The sequence below is a fragment of the Danio rerio genome, chromosome 20 (genome assembly GCF_052040795.2).
Source record: "Danio rerio strain M-AB ecotype USA chromosome 20, GRCz13ab, whole genome shotgun sequence".
NCBI classification, from domain to species: Eukaryota; Metazoa; Chordata; class Actinopteri; order Cypriniformes; family Danionidae; genus Danio; species Danio rerio.
Window position 1 is genome coordinate 45,782,455 of NC_141040.1, and position 19,815 is coordinate 45,802,269.

Below are 19,815 nucleotides of genomic sequence, written 5' to 3' on the forward strand. Positions count from 1 at the left end.
AAGGGTATGTGAGGCACAAGGAGTTGATGTGTCATCAAAAAGTGCACAAAGGATTTATGACATTTGAGTAATTACATTTGCTATGAATATTTTATTTATCCAGGTGATCTGTTGCCTCACAGCAAGAAGGACCCTGGTTTAATTCCATCTGGGTTTCTGTGTGGAGCTTGCATGTTTTTCTATGTTCGCTTGGGTTTCCTTTGGGTGCTTCCCCACAGTCCAAAGACCTGCGCTATAGGTGAATTGGATAAACTAAATTGGCCGTAGTTTATGAGTGTTGGGTTGTGGCTGGAAGGGCTTTCGTCGTGTAAAACACATGCTGAAATAGTTGGCGGTTCATTCTGCTGTGGCGATCTCTGATATATAAGGGACTAAGCAGAAAGAAAATGAATGAATGAATGAATGAATGAATGAATGAATGAATGAATGAATCTCTGATTGTTCACTTGAATTATATGTAAAGGGGTGGTCCACTACGATATCATATTTTAAACTTTAGTGAATGTGTAATGTAGCTGTGTAAACATAAACAACATCTCTAAATGTAGAACGCTCAAAGTTTAATGCAAAGGGAGACATTGGCTTTTACAGAGATAGCTTTGTATAGCCTTCAGCGAATTAATTTGGGGACTACATAGAAATAAAGAGACCATAGACGCTTCAGGTTACGTGCATGCACCACACCCTGCACAGCAACGGGGCGTGTCCAGGGCGCTGTTATGTTATAGCAGAGAAAGCTAAAATGCTGCTTTTTTCACAGAGCTTCTTCTGTTTCTGTATTTGGGCTTCCATAGGACACGACACAAAGAGAGAAGTGCTTACAGTTTAATGTTAATTATGTTCCAGAGATTTATCAAAAATATATAGCTAGCATTTGATAAAGGAGAACTTCCAGTTCAGTGCCGGATTCAGCTAAAACTTCTCTAACCGATGTAGCTGTGGATTGTGAGCCACAACCTGTAAGTGTTTTTATTTGTTAAAATCTATCTATTACATGCACAGTTTCTAGCATCAACAGTATGTTGTAGCAAGGATGTAACCAATGGAGAATGTTATTTGGCAGCGCTAACAATTTAGCTACAAATTCATATTTATCAGTCAAACTGCTGTAAACACCCACAATTTTTAGCAGCACTGCAGTGTTTCTTTATGCGGCCGCTTTTCTTGTGTTCTACATCTCAAATAACGAACTCACAAAAGATATGTGAACATTTCATATTACTTACACATGCTTATTCCAAATATATGTGAAATAGACTTGTCAGATTTTATTTTAGAGAGCATCCGTAAGGTTCAGCTGTGTGCTCTTTATTTTCTGTTTGAGCTGCTGTTTACACAGCGCAAAAGCGCATGCTTGTAGGGGCGTGACGTGGAGCCAATACGCAATACGCATTATGTTAGCTGACCAATCAGAGCCTCTTGACGGCAGGCTTTCAAATGAACTAGGAAATATGACAGTCATTTTCAGGTTAACAGAGTAGCTGTAAATAATCAATGTAAGATTTATGAAAAAAAAAGCATGATTTTCTACAACTGAAACGTGCTCACATTGGTTTGCATCTTATTAACACAACCAAGCCTTAAAAATACACTGTGAACAACCCCTTTATTGAAATTAGTGCACTAATTTGATGTTTTAAATGTTCTTGATCAGTGTTGGGGAAAGTTACTTTTGAAAGTAATGCATAACAATATTGAGTTACTTTTCAAAAAAGTAATTAGTTGCGTTACTTGGTTACTTTTATGGGACATAATACGTTACATTACTTTTGCATTACTTGATGTCTTTTAGAACATGCATTTTTTTTCTTCTTTTTTGTATAGAGGAGCTCTACAATAAACAACACAGTTACAAACACACACACACACATTAAAAAAAGAATCATTTGGGATAATGTTATCTTCTGAGAACTTCCTGACCGCAGAGCTACACATGCCATATGTGCAAATTAAGTAAAATTACTGTCCATTGAGAAATCTCCTTCTCTTCGATGCTTTCAAAATAATGAGAATACTTCCATCGCAAAAATGTAAGGCTCTTAAAAAGAAAATAATAATAATAATAATTAATTAATTAATTAGTTCAACAAAAAAGTAACTTGCTTTATTTTTTTTTAAGTAACTAAAATAATAATATTGTTTTAATTAATGCATTACATAGAAAAGTAATATTATTACGTAACTCCCATTGCTTGTAATAAATTACCTTTAACTCTGTTCCTTACATTGTTTTCCATGTCTCCAGTATTAGATTTATGTTCCTCCAAGGTCAATATAATACTTAAAAGCACATAGTGTACAGTACATTGCAGCATCACATTTTGACGCATGGTCAACCCTGGTGGCGCAGACATTGCTGGGTATCATTAATGAAGGGATGCGATGGGAACTTAATGCTCATGACAAGGAGTAGTATCTAATGTAGGCCTGCACAATGTATTGCAAAATAATTGTTATTGCGATAACAGTATATGCAATATACATTGCAGACGTACGATAAACTACATTTATTTTATGAATTGGTTGTTTATCTAAATTTGACCTATCAAATGGGGGCTTTACTATCTTCATCCCCACCTTCTCAGTAGTTGCTGTTCTGCTATTGGTTGGAGTGGCTCAGAGGTAAACCCAAAGCTGAAAATAAATACTTAGAAAAGACAACTGGCAGTCAGAGTCAGGTTTTTGCTCATTCATAATGTTAAAGACCAGGGGCCTCATGTACGAAGACTTGCGTGGAAATCATACTAAAACATTGCGTACGGAAAGCTGTAAATGTGCCCCCTCCTCATTAAAATAAACCCCCCCTTGCCTCCACTTTGTATGAATATGCTAATGACTCTACTTTGGCAAAACCCAACGAAAAAGCAATGGCAAAAGCAAGCCAAAAGAGAAACTTTGAACAGAATGTGAATTGAAGGTGCTGCTTTCGGAGGTAGACCGGAGAAAAACTGTTTTATTTGCAAGTTTGTCCTCTGGAATTAATAACAAAAGAAAAAAAAGAGTGGGGAGAGGTTTTTATTTTTATTTTTATTTTTTTTATAGTGGGGAGAGGTTAGCTGATGCGGTTAACACAGTTGGGTCTGAACATCGCACTGAGTGTCTTAAAAAAGAAATCGTGAGATCTATAGGTGTAAAATTTTGTAGTGATTTAACAGCCTAAGTGGTGCTGCTCGCTAAACCCATGGCAACATGTTTCGGTACATTCAAGCAAGAACTCGGTTCGAATCCAGCGGCTGATGAACTTATTCTTTTTTTCCCCGCTACATATCAGATTTTGCCTATATACGCAGAATTATCATGAGAAAGACAAGTAGGACTCATTAATAAGTCTGTGCATCAAATTTAATTTGAATGGAAATGTTTCTGATTCACGTATGCCAGTTCATCCTCAGATCATGGTGCCTTTATAGAAATGTGTGTGCAGTAGATTGCTCCGATTACATTGGGAAAACCGGCGACTGCTGCAAATTGCACTTTAATGTTTGGATGGTCAACTGTATGGTACGGAAACCTTATATACTAGACATGCGGATGAACCCATCTCATACAACTGAGAAGACACTTTGCAGAGTGCAATTTAACACAACTGCCTCTAGGAGTCGCCAATGGCAATAAAACAGACACGCACAACAAATTTGCGTACACCAGCCATAAAGCTGGCGTGAAGCTGCGCACATTCCCGCGTTCAGTTCATCGTTAGTAAATCCAAACTTGAGCGATTCTGAGCGTGAAACCTGGCATACGCAATGTTTTTGTGCGTACGCAGCGTTGATACATGAACCCCAGATGTTTGCACCTTGACACTGTTTGTCTGAATTAGATTTTAAATAAATATTTTACTTTTTACTTTTAAATATCATTAAATAAATAAATGATTTTAAAACATAGCTAGTAAAAGTAGCATTTTTCTATGGAAATGTTATCGTTATCGCAATGCAACAACATCACATATTTTTCCAGCATCATGGAGCAGCCCTAATTTATTGTATGTCCTTTATTGGTAATTATGGACTTCTTGTTCATGCGAGAATGATATTGATCATTAAGTAAGCGTACCCATGCCAAATCCTGCTGTACTGTAGGATTTTACAGCTCAGTGGAAAAAAGCAATAAGAAATAACCCAAATGATTTCTGAGTTGAACAACTATTGCTCAACTGTTTGCCACACAACTTTTCATAGTTAGAACTGTTGTAATTTTGGATACATCAACCCCTTTTTTGTTGCGTCTTTATGTAATATTCAAAGGCATAACAGCAAGCGTCTTTGTGAAGCTTTATATTGTTGGTTTGAGCCAAGCTGTAATGAGATCCCAAGATCCTGACCGCACAGTGCTTTAAGAGAAGCCTTTCTCATTTTTTATATTCCAGTGTTTGCTTTTCACACTTAAGTGCATTGTTTATTGTGTTAGCAATTCGTCATATTCGTTTTCATGCTGTGCTCATGTTAAACATTTCAGTGTAATCCAATAAACCTCTCTTGCCTCTCTGCTTATGGTTTATCTTGGCATCCCACACATCACAAGTCTCCAGATGGGCCCGGTCTGGATCTCACCGCCTCCTGATGGGGATCAATAAACTCCAGAAACATCAGATTGTAATTCAATTACCCCCCACAGGTCACTTGTGCAAAAAACATTTGATGCTTCTCACACAACTGCATCTTCATTAGCTGGCCTTCTGAGCTTTTTACGTCTAATTATCATGTTTACTGAGCTGTTGAAGCGGTCTCAGTCAGTCTCAGCCATCTTTCTTATTTGTTGTTTAGTGCTTTTTTTTAGTGTCTGTATGCTTTTGATTAGAGTAAATGACCCTGCTGCTCTTTTTTATTAAGTTACATATTTAAAATGTTTGGCATGTGTTTGTTGGATGCATCAGGATGTTTAACACAAGATAATAAGTATAATAAAAATTACATTTTGATTTTAATTGAATTACTGTCTAACAGAGTTGGGTGTAATGCCTTCCAAAGTGATGGTATACTCTATTTTAATTCCATTTTTGGGGAACGCAGTAATGTAACAAATTACATTTTAAATGTGTGTAATTTGATTACAGTTACTAAAGTCAATGTAATTGTGTTACTTCACAAATGTAGTTTTTAGAAGAAAAAATGCTCCTTTTCACTTTAATTGATGTTTTTTTTTAATGTCAGTTAATAAGCTTGTGCTTTAAAATTGTTTGGAGAACGCGAACTGAAAGTCTGCTGACAAGAGTGTTTGCTTATTCAAGTGGAAATACGGACATTACTTTGGTTACATTGAGGATAAAAACAAAAATATTGCTGTGAACTGCAGTCTGTGTCTAGTCTTTGTTACTATACAATATTAAAATAGGTAAACAAATATTAAAACCTTAATTTTTAATTTACACATGATTTAAACTGATGTTTTAAATCAGTAAATTTAAAGGATTTTGACATTTTTATTGATTAAATTTACTTAAAGGCGGCATTATTTTAGCTTATCATTTTTCATTGTCGTTTATATTTACAATATATAAATTATGCAGGCGAGGCAGTGGCGCAGTAGGTAGTGCTGTCGCCTCACAGCAAGATGTTCGCTGGTTCGAACCTCGGCTCATGTGGCGTTTCTGTGTGGAGTTTGCCTTCGCGTGGGTTTCCTCCGGGTGCTCCGGTTTCCCCCACAGTCCAAAGACATGTGGTATGGTGAATTGGGTTGGCTAAATTGTCTGTAGTGTATGAGTGTGTGTGTGTGAATGTGTGTGTGGATGTTTCCCAGAGATATGTTGCGGCTGGAAGGGCATCCGCTGCGTAAAAACTTGCTGGATAAGTTGGCGGTTCATTCCGCTGTGGTGAACCCGGATTAATAAAGGGACTAAGCCGACAAGTAAATGAATGGATGAATAAATTATGCAAGGAATTGATAAATCATTTCCATGTGGTGATGTCACTGGCCCATGAACATTTCCTTCTTGTTATCAAACATATTCTTGTTATCTATTTCATAAACAAGAGGCAATTCAAAAACTTCATGTTAAAACTGCTATCATAACATTATTTATTAATATGTGGCTCTTTTTTGATTCTCCGAAGCTATAGGGATTAAAAATGTAAAACAGGAAACATGTTGGCACCATTGTTTTTGTTTACATACCTCAAAATGGTCTATAAACTTAAAGAAAAAACAACAACATTTTGGTCACCTTTAAAGTGGTTCAAAACCTTTGAGATTCTTTTTTGCTGGAAACCTTCACTCAGATATTGTCATCCATAGTAGGAAAAACAAATACTGTAGAAATCAATGGTTACCCACTTTCAGCATTATTCAAAATATGTTCTTTTGTGAAAATCCAAACTCAAACAAAAACTGCTCAGGGGTAGCTTGATTACTTTGGGTAAGGGGCTATGGATGGGTATTATTAAGGTTTTAACGGTATTACTTCTTTTATTGATAACACTTATCGGTTCGGTACTTTAACGGTTTTCTTATTGGGTACTTTTTGTATATATATATTAATATATATATATATATATATATATATATATATATATATATATATATATATATATATATATATATATATATATATATATATATATATGAGCAATTCCATGAAAATGTCAACCTTGCCATGAAAAGAAAAATGTTTTCACCAAAATAGCGAAACCGTTTCTACATTTTTTGCGCAGGCAAGTGTTTTACAGTACTTTAAAAATACTTTAAAATGTCTCTGTCAATGTTTTCAAACTAATATATTTGATTTACCAAGTTCAAACAAATGGCAATTTCACATCCGTCACATCCATAACGAAAAAGTGTCACATCCATAACAAAGCTTTTCCCTCAAAAATGCAAAAATGTCAAAATAAAATAAAATCAATCAGTTTTGTTCTATAAAGAGCCAACTCTTATCCTTTTGTTGAGCATTATTTATTTTGGGTTGTGCAGTTTAATTCACAGAATTAATGTTTAATTAATGTTTATTTTCCTCATTTAAAGTATAAAAATATTCACAGATTGAATTTTTTTGATCCCATAACTCTGTGGTTAGTTGTTTTGGAAAATATAAACAGATGGTTCAATATAATGTTAACGTATACTTTCTCTGCGAATTTATGTTTTGAATTTTTACTGCAAATGTCACATCCATAACGCTGGAATCAGCCATATATATATATGATATATAAACAAATTGAACAGAAATAACAACACTTTATTTTATTATTACGTTTTTAATGTTAATTAAAATGAAACCAATAATTGTAAAACATAAATCTTTTTTTCCTGTAAAAAATGTAGAGAAAAATCAACATGTTTTCCTTTTCTGGGAAAAGTCAGGATCTTTCCTGGTTTATTGTGCTCCCTGCAGTTGAAAATACCCTCTTTGAGTTGCAAAATGCAGTTAAATGAGATAATGTTTATGACTTGTTTTATTTTGGTTGAACTATCCCTTTAAAATGTGTTCACATTTCTAGTTTGGTTCTTTTGGCCCAGCTTAAAAAAGAAAGTAATACATTTCTGGTTTGCTTATGATTATCTATAGATCCTTGTAAGCTTTTAATAGTCCATATTGATAAAGATACTTCTAATTGGTGAACCACATGCCGTATAAATAATTATTATGATTACTGCTAGCCTTACATGTGGTACTTGGAATATATTTTCTCAATCTACTGTTATAATTCCATAGCAACTACGTAACTGTCAAACCAACAGCATTTCCTATGAAGCTAGCCTTGAAAAATGTTGCCTTAAGTGTGGATTTTTTAATCAAGCTGATGTCCAGACTCTCAGAGAATATTGTGTATTATTAGAGTATAATGCAGCCATTGAAAGTCTATAAATCTAATAGAAAATGCATAAAGCGGCTATGATTTGCTGGTAAAATAGTACAAGCTTTTCTTTATCTCTTGGATCTATATTGCGTCAAAACCATTACTGAGATGTGTTCTTGAATGTGATGTACCTTAATCATATTATATTCATGCTAAAGCTTATGCAAGATTGAAGGCTACGCTATGGTCTAAAGCAGAGTTGTCCAACCCTGTTCCTGGAGGCACACCAACACATATTTTGGATGTTTCCTTTATCTAAACCATTCACTTCAGGGTTTTGAGTCTCTTCTAATGTTTCGATTAGTGCTGTGCGATTTGGGGAAAATATCTAATTTTACCCTTTTTGTGATATCAATTTAATTTGGTAGCTTCAGCTCAATAATCAGTATTGTATCTTCTTAACACTAAAATGCAGTGTTAGTTATTAAAAAAAAGGAACCCTACTGACTACAGTATTTTCTCTGTGCTGATTATTTCAGTTCAGATAACTGGCTGACCAGTTCTGGTCATAAGCTGTTCATTTTGAGTGTATGTGACTTTCTTAGTGTATTTCATGGGAAATATTTCAAATTTTGTTTTGTAATAAACAATTTATTAGTAACTTAGTAATAAGTAAGTTGTTTTTTGTCCATGTCACCATTAGCACCATTTCCCTACATGTAAAATCACTGACTTTACTGTGTATTTTATTTATTTATTATTTTTTGCAGCAATATTTGTGCCATTCATTTTGTTGTTTTGCTGTCAGAATATACATATTTTATTTTTTGGACCAAGAACCATTGGTCTCTGTAATTTATATAATGGAAATATTAATTTAATTTAATTTAATTTAATTTAATTTAATTTAATTTAATTTTATTTTATTTTATTTTATTTTATTTTATTTTATTTTATTTTATTTAACTTAATTTATTTTCTTCATTGGCTACATATATATTTTTGAAAATAACAATTGTATTTATTATTTACTTGATTTTTTAAAATTTTATTTATTATTTCATTATTTTTATTATTTATTTTATTTATTTATTGCTTTTTATTTATTTTATTTATTTTTATTTTATTTTATTATTATATATATATTTTTTCATTCCATTCCGTTTCGTTTTTTTAATTGTCCCTGAAAAAGAATCATGTCAAAACCTGGTAGGCCTACCTTTATTGTTGTTTTTTTCTAATTAACTTGGTATCGAAGTACTGATTCTTTTAAAAACTCTAATTAGTTAAAATTCAAACACGTATTAATTCCTTGATCTATGAAAATTAAATACAACATAATTACCCAATTAAAAGCTTTGAAATAGGCTATATTATTTATCCCATTATGATAGCCTGATGGCCATGGTGGTTGATTTTTTTTGGTAGCTCAACAAGAAAACCAAATTGCTCCAGGAGGTCTGGTTAGCAGTTTTGCAAGCAATATGACAGAAACAAAGAGTGAAGCTTAAGTTTTTACATCCTAACCCTATAAATACTGACATGATTTTTTTTTTGTATCCATTAATGAATGATTAAAATAAACAGAGCACTGTAAAAATGTCTTCAGAATTCTTTTCTCATAGCATTAAAAAAAAAAATTATATATATATATATATATATATATATATATATATATATATATATATATATATATATATATATATATATATATCAAATATGTGTTCAGTCAGTCAGCTTTGGAGGCCTACTACACTCTTTTGCCCAGCATAAAATAATCATAAAACAAAACATTTTAATGGCATCTATAAAAAAACAGATTATTGGGAGATTTAGAGCAATCAATTATATATAAATGCCTATAGAAAACAAAACAAAAAAACTTTACATTCAAGGTCGGCAGGGGGTGTTGTTGGGGGAGGGCCACCTTATAATATAATGGTAGGGGAAGCACTGAATTTAATTGATGCATATTAAAGTTTTATTAAAATATTGTTCAAACTCCATACAGCCCAGCCCTTGCGTGTGATTCTTAGTTTGTCATTGTGGCAGCTGCTTTGGCTCCAAGTGTCCTGACATGTGAAGTCATTTGTAACCCTATGCATGAATTGTGGCCTAAGAGGAAGATGTGCGTGTGTCATAATCCATGGGTTAATATTATTCTTGCGTTATCTGGAGAGTCGCAGGCCGCCTGGTGCACGGCAGATGGTGGAAGCCCAGGGCACAAGGGTTTTACAGTAAGTGCAATAGTGAATGTGAGGACTATAACAATGTTTCCTTTCGGGAACAGCTTGCTTATTTCGATAACACTGTGAAAAATGTCTCTACATGCTTATGGTAGCTTTTAAAAACACTGCCTTGTTATGAAATTGTATTGCTTTTTCTAATGTTAATTTCGTAAGCCACCAAGGTAAAGAATCAAAACCAAAAATAATCAAAAATAATTACTGCCTATATTAGATGTGGATTTTGTTTATTTTTGCCTTTGCATTTTGGTTTGGGCAGAGAGTTCGTAAAGATTATTTAACATGGTGCTCTGAATGAACTACTTTCAGTCTCATTTCCTGAATGTTTCACCTTTAGATTCAGAATATCCATCTTCCAGTAGCTTGTTATGTCCTATTTGAGGAGAAAATGAGCCAACTGTCAAAACCAAATCATAATTCATGGTTTAAAGATGAAACATCCCGTTTTGGAGTCTGCATTGATTTATGGTACATATGTGAAGGGGATTTTATAAACGTAAAAAGCAAATTAAAGACAAGTGTCTATTTTAAAGGAAACCTATTATGCAAAAATAATTCAAATGTTTATATGCATGTAGCTTCGTTAATAGTGTCCTATATGAAAATATTTAGCATTGATTTTCTCCAGGTTTTTTATTTTTTCAAGAAAATTGTATTTGAATGAGGCAACAAAAGTTGCCGGTGGGCAAATATGTTATAAAAACCCTTCAATATAAAATTTGAATAGGAAAAGAACACCCCCCCCCCCCCAAAAAAAAAATCTATCATATAACTGAATGGATATGAAAACACCAAGAACTAATCCATTTGTCCTAAAGTGATTAAACACACACTAGTTTGCCTAACAGACTCCTGTGTGTCAAACAGATAAATGGAAAAAATTTAAAGACAATTATTACAAATATTGCAATAATTAATTATTTTAATTAATTAATTAAAATATAAAAAGTAATTAAACAGTTTTAATGTCTTATTCTCTACACAGCAAAATTCCAAGGGTAGAGAGTATTTGGTCCCACACTACAGTTACAGCAGTAAACTGTAGTCAAAAAAATCAAGAGTCAAAAAGTAAATACTGGTGTAAACACACAAAAGTGAATACATACCACAATGTGCACAAAGCTAATATTTTCAGTAAATCTTACCACAAACTTTTGCAGACATCTGAAAGAAATAGTCAGACAGCATGGTAATAAGTTAAGCTGATTCTGTTTGTGGAGTTGTTTAATGATCCTGATGAGCTGAGATTTTGAGAGATTTATTGAGTTTTCAGTTGGTTTTCCTTTTGACATTAGATTATTTTGCTTACCCCATTGACAGATTATTTTGCTTCTTTTAAGGAAAAACTCACTTTATTTTTTGCATAATATTTCTTAAAACAAGACATTATGTTTTGCTTGTCTAGAAAATTTTTCTTGATTTAAGAATTGTTAGATGTTTGGACTAGAAACAAGTAACGCATTTTTTGCAATGTAGGAAGATATCTCTGTTGACTGATTTATGCCATCCACCCTTATAATCTGACAATGTTAGCAAAATCCCCTGTTTTGTCATCACTTTAGACATTACGCTAGAGAATCATTCAAATACTAGCTCTAAAGTGCCGTTGGTGATTGAGTAAAGGCTTCTGCTGTAGTTCCTGATACAAAATGGTTTTTAAACTCTCCGTGTTTGATTTTCTTATTTTATATACATGATTATGCCGTCGAACTGTTGCATAAACTCAATATCACACTCGTAGCAGTGCGCAGTGGCTTTATATCGTCACTTATGGGACACTAAGGCCCCGTTTACACTTTCAGGTCATGATGACCAATTCCAATTTGTTGCCTATATCTGTTTTTTTTTTTTGCTTGTCCGTTTACACGTTTTTTTAATTGTGACCCATATCTGATCCGGTTCTAGCATCTGCACCACACTAGCCATGATAGACGAAATTATCTTGCTGTTAGCTCTTTGAAATATGCGAAGTTCGCCTAACTTTAAAATGATTTTAGTACAGAGGAGGGAAAGGGCCGTCATCGCAGCTTGCGCCTATGGTTTACACATGGTGTCTGTCACCATGCAACATGAATTTGTGGGTACAAGAAAGATCTCAGATCTAGTGGGAGCAAACTGTGGCGACTGACCACTTTCGTCCTCTGTGTTTTTTCTGTTGTTGTTGTTGTTTAGTGCGTCAGCATCTCCACACATGCTCTTCCTTCTACGTCATTAAACCGCAGAGACGTACCACATTAATGACGAACAAAACAGAATGCCTCAATAAATTCGATTTGCCTGTTTACATGATAGTCACATAACCCATTTATATCTGATTTCTTCCCACATATGAAGGAGGCCTGAAACCAATCTCTGAATATTTGTATGTATGCAGTTTTTTTGTGTGTGTTTACACAGTCATAGTACAGATCAGATCTGTGTCACATATGAGCAAAAAATCAGAATTGGGTCACATTTAACTGGCAGTGTAAACAGGGCCTAAGACACGCCTCCCACCAGTGTCTATATACAGCCACATCGCACTACTTACTCGTGTGATATTGCTCATATATCATTACTATAGTCAGAGGTGGGTAGTAACGAGTTACATTTACTTGAGTAAAATGATTGGGTAAAGAGTACTTTTTGAGTATATTTAAATATGCATACTTTTACTTAAGTAAAATATAAGAGAAAAACCATTACTTTTACTTCGCTACATTTGCCGGCGTCCCTCCGTTACTGCCAAGTGATAATAAATAAGATCCATATATCTAGTTTGCAAATTTCGCGAGGCGAGGAGAGGTTGTGTCGCAAGAGGTTGCTATAGAGTCTTGTTTCCCTTTTTTGGTAGAGCACGCGCACCTGTTGGAATAATGGCTGAAGTCTAGGATGACTTGCGAGTTTATACTGTGGTTTTTTCAGCTCAGACCTGAAAAAACACGTAGTGGTAAGAGGCAAAATTATCCATATTTTTAGACCTTATTAAAAGTAACTATGGCATAACTAAAGAAACTGCTGTTTAATGGAATAACTGATTAGCCCTTTTAACATACAAATGCTTTAACAGAAAGATATTATCAACACATTTCTATAGTTTTAATATCTCATTTCTAATAACCGATTTCTTTTATCTTTGCCATGATGACAGTACTTACTATTTAACTAGATATGTTTCAAGATACTAGATATTTCGTCACCTTCGAATTATAAGGTTCTATCTGTCATTTTTGTCAATATTTATTTATTGACATATTCTTATTAAATGACAACTTATTTACCTTATGGGATTTTTTTTATAAATTGTTTTATTTAAAAAACAAATGTTACACATATACTGTTTGCTATATGGAATGCAAAAACTTAAAGCTAAATATCTCAAAATCATTAAGAATGCAGATAGAACCTTATAATTCTAAGGTGTCGATTTTTTTCAAGCGACATTAAATGCTTAACCAGGTTAATTTGACAAGTTAGGGTAATTAATGATGGTTTGTTCTATAGACAATCAAAAGAAATATTGCTTAAGGGGGCTAATAATTTTGACCTTAAAATGGTTTTAAAAACATTAAAAACTATTTTTATTTTAGCTGATATAAAACCAGATAGGAAAAAAATATAGGAAATACTATGAAAATTCTTAGATATATTTCAGTAATATATTACCTGAGTAATAGATACTTTTTTACTCTTACTCAAGTAACTTTTAGGTTGTTACTTTAACTTGAGTAAAGATTTCCGCAAGTACTTGTACTTTTACTTTAGTAAAGATTTTGGATACTCTCCCCACCTCTGACCATAGTATTTTTTCATGTGGGATGCTAGTGGCTTTTTTTCTGTAAAGCATTTTAAGATGTGTGATGCTCATTATTTTTTTTTTATCGCAATTAATGTAATTGTTTTATTAAATGTATTACATTTGTGTTGTATACTCGTGTTTCAAATAACGCATATAATTATTCATTATTATTTTAGTATGTTTCTTTTCTTGCTTTTCAGTTTTTTCTTGTGGTTATGGAGGTAAACATTTGTATTGTATAACATTTATAATGCTGTGTATAAGGCAGAATAATCTACATGTGAGGCATTTCTCTACTGCATTTTATAATTGTTTGCATTGTTGATCTTTAATTGCATTAATTAATACAGCTGGATCTTTTGTCATTAGAATAACTAGACATGATCTGTGTCTGTCAGATTGAGACAAATATGGAGGAACAGATAGCAATCACGTGCTTCACACTTCTGCGATGAATACTCTGCACATGTCAGAGAACACGGCACATTAAAGCCATGTTCGCTCACGCGTGATCAGACAGTTTTCTCCCTCGCACACTTCTGTATGATCATTGCAGATAATCCACTGAAACACGCATCCTTTAACCTGCATCGTTTATCACTGCTTTAAAAAAGGCCTGTGTTTTCCTGCCAGTGGAGAATTGTTTTCATGTGGTCATATAAACGGAAGCTGTGATTCACTTCAAAGGACATAAAATGAGTGTTTTTGCACAGTCTGATTCTGAAGTGTTTCTCCTGTGATGCCTTTGAGATTTATGGTAATTTATATCCTCTGAGCATCCTGAATAAACAGGAATCTGCTGTATATTGCAACTCTCGTCTTGTTTAGTCTACCAGTGGCTTGAAAACAGAATATATATAGTCATTGTTACCAATTTTAGGAGGTTACATTATTTTATTAGTAAAACAATATGATGTGTGTGTACTTTATATTATATATAAATTAATATTTCTATCATGTTGATTACCCATATTGGGAAGAATGGAGTTTGAGTTTAGTAATTCATTCATCTTCCTTCGGATTAGTCCCTGATTATCAGGGGTCGCCACAGTGGAATGAACCACCAACTCATCCAGCATATGCTTTACACAGCGGTTGCCCTTCAAGCCACAATCTAGTACAGGGAAACACTCACACACCACTCATACAGTACACTACACCCAATTTAGTTCATCCAATTCACCTATAGTGCATGTCTTTGGACTGTGGGGGAAACCAGAGCACCCGGAGGAAACCCATGTGAACACGGGGAGAACATGCAAACCCCACACAGAAATGCCAACTGGCCCAGCCTGAACTCAAACCAGTGACCTTCTTGCTGTGAGGTGACAGTGCTAACCACTGAGCCACTGTGCCGCCCTACTACGTTTTAGTTTATAATGATCTAAATAATATATGGGAATGTACCAAACATAAACCTGAAAAGAAGAGATATAGTGAAGGCATGGTGATAAATGTTATTGTTTACATTTCATTATATGAAACAATAGTTTTTTTTTATTTTTTGGATACAATATATATATATATATATATATATATATATATATATATATATATATATATATATATATATATATATATATATATATATATATATATATATATACAGCTTGTACAGTACAAAATTTGCACGTCTATGGGAAGTCCCCATAAAGATATCTGCACAAGTTGATGAGTGAATGTGTGTGTGTGGGTTTTATACTTTTTGTTTATTTAAACTCGTGAATTTTTTTTTATATGACATTTTTGCATGACAAAAATAAGCAATATTTTTTCCAAGGTCTATACAGACCAAACCATAGTTATACAATGACTAATTACTATACCTTGCCAAATTAAACTAATTAACCTAGTTAAGCCTAATATAATAATAATTACAAAAGATCCTTGTTTATCGAACACATACACACAACGCATGGCTCAATTGATACTAAAATATTTGTTCAGCACACTCAGACATTTACCACACCAACTACAATGTCCCACTTGAAAAAAGACATTAGTGTGGGCAGCAAGATGATATCAACAAAAATCCATAATATTCCTGCTTGGGCAGTGCAGACTTCGGGTGTTGTGCTGTGTGCCAGAGAAGGCCTGCGGGATGAAGACGCTGTGTTTGCATTATTGTAGCAGGTCAGTGCTGACAGGAGATGCAGGCTGTGCTCCCTAAAGCCCTGCTGTCTTTCCTGCCCTGCCCTTCTGTCATCACCCACAGATGGAGAACAGTACAGCAGGGCAGAGGAAAAGCTGCAGATAAAAGAATGTTTTTATCTTTTCACTCTTGGTGGCGCAGCATTTGTTTCCTTTTTGTTTTGTTTTTTTGCATTTTATTTGGATATTGGACTAATATGACTCAAGAAATGGTACTTTGTCTGACATGCTGTAGGTAGCAATGTAGGAATCTGGAAGTAAATACATACATAAACATAATTGCAACAATAGCAATAATAATAATAATAATAATAATAATATAATATTTTGAAATATTTATATTTATCAGCTATAGTATATCAGTTTTCTGCCTCTAAATCTTCAGAGTTATTGGTTATCGATTTCTGCCAAAAAATCTACATCGATGCATCGGAGAGAGAGAGAGAGGAGGATAGGATCAGGAAAGGTTCAAACTTGGTACGGTAACGGAGTTATATGTTGGTGCACTGAACACTAGGCTATCGACACTAACAATTCCTCAAGTTACTCATATTATACTATCATTTTTTATTTATGACAGTAAAGCCATCCTCAGCAGAACATGGTTAACATTCCCTCCTCACTCCTCATTAGTTTTTTTTTTTTTTTTCATTAAATTTGATCAGGAAATTTCTGCGTAGTTTTGTTACGAGTTCTGTGATGTTTTTCTCACCTCTCAGACCCCCGACTGTTAAGCCGGGTCCAGTGGACCAAAGACTTCACTTTCCATTCATCTGAGCCGTCTGACAGATTTCCTCATCTCTATTTTTACACACAGACTCTGTTCCCCCTCTATGCTTGTAGCAAGTGTTGGCAGTGGCAGAAAATTCCCAGTTTGGATGTGAGGGACCCAATATGTCTTGTCCTTTCACATCAGAAGGTGCTAATAATGGTTGACTTCGAGACCTCACACTTTCAGATCATGAGTCGCCTACATCCTTCTCTCGCTTGTGCTGTCACTTTTATCTATCCCTTTTTTTATTAGCAACCACATACAGTACTGTTCAGTGTGGAGTTGGTATGATTTTTTTTTTTAACAAATCTCTTTTTCTTCCCTAGTCTGCAATTATTTGGTGAAAATTACAGTAAAATTTAGGGTAACACTTTACAATAAAGTTGAACTAGTTCATTTTAGTTACTGCAATTTCTAACATTAACAAACAATGAACAATACATTTATTACAGTGTTTTTTATGTTAGTTAACATTAGTTATTGAAAATATAGTTGTTCATTCATGTTAACACACAGTGCATGTAACTAATGTTGACATGCATGGATTTGGATGTTAATAATGCATCAATAAATGCTGAACTGATATTAATAATCGCTTAATGGCACCCTGGTCAAAACCACCCCAAACATACCCCCTTCCCATTCCACAAGAAAAAAAGACTCTATGTGGATGATTTTATATATTTTAAATATTTAAATATATATTTTAAATATATACATTTAAAATAATTATTAGAAGTTCATTTAAGTATATTATAACAATATATAATAATTTGTTTATTCTTCTTCTTCTTATTATTATTATTATTATACAATTATTATTCTAAATAACTAACAGAAATCAATCTTAAATGTAACTGATAAACAATGTAAAGACACAACTAGAGTAATATTCTAAGACCTTTGCATGAATAATAATTATGACCGTTCTATATAATACAAAAAATCAATGTTTTATAGAATTATCTGTTGTCTTAGACCCGACTCGTGGCCGAGAATTTATGTTATGAAGTCTTTTTAACCACGTTTTCGGATTTGACCACGATCTCACCCTGTTATGAGCTTGTTCACTTTATTTTTTGGATTCTGTCTTACCTGATTTCTGGATCCGCTCTTCCCCGGACTCGAGCCCGGTCGCAGTGGTCAACTCCTCCTCTCTGCATCTGAAGTCTGCTGACGCACACGATGAGCTGACTGGACAAACTGATTGCGGCGGGAAAGCCCTCCACACGGAGGTAAGCAGTCAGCCAGGAGGCGCGAAAGGAACTGCATCATACCGTCCTGTAGCGTTAGCTTAAAAAAATCAAATGCAGCCATACGTACCTCCCGGAACGTATTTCGCGGTCTCCAGAAACGTCCACGGGATTACGTTTTCAGAATGAACTTGGGTTGGTTATGACATAACTTCCAGACTCCTGTTTTTTCCTGGAGTCTCCCGTATTTCAGGCCCATCTCCGGTTTTGTTCTGTCCCCACCAGTTCATCAGTTAGCGCACCTGACATCCCGCTCCCCTGCTCCTCAGTCTTCAGTTCACGCAACATCCCCCCAAGCTAAAAGAAATCAGTTATCGGAAATGAGTTATTAAAACTATTAAGAATTGATTAACTAATACACAAAACTATGCTTAGAAATGTGTTGGAAAAAAAATCTGTCAAACAGAAAGTAGGGGAAAAAACATACTGGTGGGCTAATAATTCAGGAATGCTCATAATTCTGACTTCAACTGTATAAAACTCGTGAATTTTTGAGCTTACCTAAGCCACATACCTACTATATGCATAACCGAAACATTTCTTGACTTATAATCGACTGAAAATACATGCTCGTAGTGGACAGTAGAAGCATTAAAATTAAAATGCAGCTCACATTTTTCCTGCAGAGTTCGCATCCTCATTACTCATTATTAAATGAATATTAAGTTTCAGCCGTTCAGCCTTCAGCAGCATTTTCTTTCTTTTAATCTGACCTAGACCTTGACTCTCTGTCTCTTTTCCAGTGTCCAGCTGAGCAAAGGTCGTACCTACGTGAACAGAAGCATTATTTTTAACAATCTCTGGCTCCTCTTTATGCAGATAAAACTCTCCCACTCGCTATTATTTCATTTGGCCCCCGAGATGACTTCTTCCCATTCACTCGAATCAGCTTCCAGCAGGCAATCAGCGTTCCAGTGCTATCGTGTTTCTGAATCGTCTAAGCCTTCAAGGTAAACGCGCAATCAGCGATAAGAAGCTCATTCAGTTTTCTCCAGTGAAGCCCCTTCACACATTTTTACTGATGGGCTGAGTGCTGATGGATTGGGGCTAGAATAAGAGCTATTTTTAGGCGATGTCAACTTTTAAAGGGGAGCTACCGTGCATCTGAAAAGTATTCATAGCGCTTCACTTTTTCCACATTTTATGTTACAGCCTTATTTCAAAATGCACTAAATTCATTCATTTCTTCAACATTCTACACACAATACCCCATAATGACAATGTGAAAAAAGATTTTTTTAAAACACATAAGTACATAAGTATTCACAGCCTTTGCTCAATACTTTGTTGATGCACTTTTGACAGCAACTGCAGCCTCAAGTCTTTTTGAATGATGCCACAAGCTTGGCACATCTGTCTATGGGACTTTTTGCCCATTCCTCTTTGCAGTACCTCTCAAGCTCTATCAAGTTGGATGGGAAGCAACGATGTACAGCCCTTTTCAGATCTCTCCAGAGATGTTCAATAGGATTTAGGTCTGGGTTCTGGCTGGGCCACTCAAGGACATGCATCGAGTTGTTGTGAAGCCACTCTATTGATATTTTGGCGGTAAGCTCTGGGTCATTGTCCTACTGGAAGATGAACCGTCGCCCCAGTCAGAGGTCAAGAGCACTCTGAAGCAGGTTTTTATTCAGGATGTCTCTGTACATGGCTGCATTCATCTTTCCCTCTATCCTGACTAATCCTCCAGTTCCTGCTGCTGAAAAACATCCCACAGCATGATGCTGCCACCACTATGCTTCACTGTAGGGATGGTATTAGCCTGGTGATGAGTGGTGCCTGGCTTTCTCCAAACGTAACGCCTGGCATTCACTCCAAAGAGTTCAGTTTTAGTCTTATCAACCATAAAATTTTGTTTCTTATGGTCTGAGAGTCCTTT

General features: G+C 34.6%; 1 protein-coding gene and 1 long non-coding RNA gene across 5 annotated transcripts in view; one reads left to right on the forward strand and one right to left on the reverse strand.

Moving 5' to 3' along the window:
• The window catches only part of fam184ab (family with sequence similarity 184 member Ab), a 254,481-nt gene that overhangs the window by 9,407 nt on the left and 225,259 nt on the right, over positions 1-19,815 (forward strand). The gene's annotated exons all lie outside the window — the stretch shown is intronic.
• Positions 10,635-14,028, reverse strand: LOC147839435 (uncharacterized). Its single transcript, XR_015519193.1, has 3 exons — positions 13,368-14,028; positions 11,073-13,161; positions 10,635-10,794 (listed from the first exon to the last, which is right to left on the reverse strand). It is a non-coding gene; the product is annotated as an uncharacterized LOC147839435 (long non-coding RNA).